The sequence below is a fragment of the Sinocyclocheilus anshuiensis genome, unplaced genomic scaffold (genome assembly GCF_001515605.1).
Source record: "Sinocyclocheilus anshuiensis isolate Anshui unplaced genomic scaffold, SAMN03320099.WGS_v1.1 scaffold1053, whole genome shotgun sequence".
Taxonomy (NCBI): Eukaryota; Metazoa; Chordata; class Actinopteri; order Cypriniformes; family Cyprinidae; genus Sinocyclocheilus; species Sinocyclocheilus anshuiensis.
In genome coordinates this window covers 2,364,164-2,366,240 of record NW_015555711.1, presented here as the reverse complement: position 1 = coordinate 2,366,240, position 2,077 = coordinate 2,364,164, and the positions used below count along the sequence as shown (strand labels likewise).

The 2,077-nt window shown below is 34.1% G+C and overlaps 1 protein-coding gene across 1 annotated transcript in view; it reads left to right on the top strand.

Annotated features, from left to right (window-relative positions):
- The window catches only part of LOC107671949 (F-box only protein 6-like), a 4,972-nt gene extending 3,918 nt beyond the window's left edge, over positions 1-1,054 (top strand). The window contains exon 7 of the mRNA XM_016464958.1: positions 750-1,054. The gene's annotated coding sequence lies outside the window, so the exon portion shown is untranslated. The remainder of the gene's footprint in view (positions 1-749) is intronic.
- The last annotated feature ends 1,023 nt before the right edge of the window (positions 1,055-2,077 follow it).

The window sequence follows — 2,077 nt, the reverse complement described above, 5'->3', positions numbered from 1 at the left end:
AACACAGTTCTGAAACCATAGTTCCGACTATTGGCAAAAAAACTATATCTCGATACATTTCTGGGATTTTATCGATAACGATAATTAGACAATATTTTGCTGAGTGTGTTACTGTGCTGATATCTTAAGGACTACCGTGGACAGCTGACTCCTGAATTTTTTGATATTTTTCATATTCTTTGTGGTCAGTTCACAGCAGTGATAGAAATTAATCTTTTTCAATAAGTTTAAATAGATTTTTACCTTTTATGGCCATTTTTATATAAAACCATTAATTTATTTAGAGTCAAATGCAATCAGTCAGTTATAATAATAATACATTTAAGCTGTTACTAAACAAATGCAATCAGTATCAACAAAATTAATCTTTGCAGAATTTGCATATGAAGGGGCATTTAGATGTATTTAATGCAGCTTAGAGGGACATGGGATGCTTTAACCTGCAGTTACAAATGCATAAATAATGTTTTGATATTTTAAACATGAAATGTTGAATAGTGATATTTTTTAATTATTTTAAAAATTAAAAAATACTTTAAATGTGAAATTAAATCCGCCAGTATGTGGCAGCAAGTCGCTGTTAAGTGAGTCATTGCGATTGAACTGAATCATTTGGTTGATTTTGCTCAGAGACAAACAACGCTGTGTTTGGAATGTTTTCTGTTGGCGAAATAACGCAAAAACAGCCAATATGGTGTCTAAAACGTAAGTCTCTTGATATTAACTTATTGTTTATTGAACTGTTGTATATATACATTACTTAAATTTACAGGCAGAAAAGTGACCTACAGATGAGGAATTCTAATGATGCAATATGCCATAAAGGAGATATACCAAGTATAACCTTGCAGAGCTCTGTTGTGTACGTATTTAGCTCCAATAGACGCTATATGTTAAACTGTTAAAATGAAGGACCTAATTACAGGCATACATATGCACTTTTAGAAATGATTTCACTTAAAGAAATAATCAGTTTACATAAGTGCAATAAATGATTCCAAGTTACTGCATGTAAGTGATGGTATGTTCAACACAGAAGCTTTGAAACGTAATTTAAAAAAAAATGAGGGAAACTCTAGAGACACTTTTTTTATGGATGGTCGCATTCACTTCTTTTGGACTGATGCATGTGTAGCGGGAGTAATAATCGGAAAGGGAACTCTAAATTCAGCTGACTACGCCACCCTGTCCAACAGGGAAAATTAATTATAAATTGGTCACCTGCAAAGGGCACACAGGAACGTGGTTTCAAATACAGAGGCCTGAGATGTGGATACCAAAGTACAAAAGCTTTATTTCAACAATAATCAAGCACTAATCTTAAAAATAAAAGGGCACACAGGAATGTGGTTTCAAAGACAGAGGCCTGAGACGTGGATACCAAAGTACAAAAGCTTTATTTCAACAATAATAAAATACTAACCTTAAAAATCATTAAACTGTAGACCGGATTAGATTTACAAACATAGAATACACACGAAACAAACAAAAACCGAGGCTTACCTATGGCAGATAAGCTAGTTTACTGAGCGCAAGGCTCCTATATCGCAAAAATCTTACCACCAGGTGCACAGGTCTCACTACAACACACACACACACACACTCACAATAAGATCAAGCGTGAACACACTGCACTCCGTGACAGAGTCCCACCACCGCACACAAGGGCCTACTAGCGGCCTGCCTGGAAGCCTCGGTTCCTGCAACAGAAGACAAAGTTAACCAAATAATCTCAAAACAAAAGAAATAATGCTAACAATTGTACAATGCTTAACACTTAAATGCAAAATCCAAAAGAAAATCAAGATCATATATCATATATATATATATACATACAACAGTTTGTTCTGTTTCTGTGAGATATTATACTGGTATCGCCCTTTCACTGTTTGTATCACTCCACTTCAATATTTCTCACAGCGAGTGTCATGGCGGACACCCAAATCCACAAAATTTTTTAAATAATATTGTTTTTGTGTCACGGAATGTAGTTTTAATAGTTTTTTTAGGCGAGAATGTACTTGTTTAGACTACAAATATACGGTTTGTTAATAAAGATAACGTCTATTTGAAAATT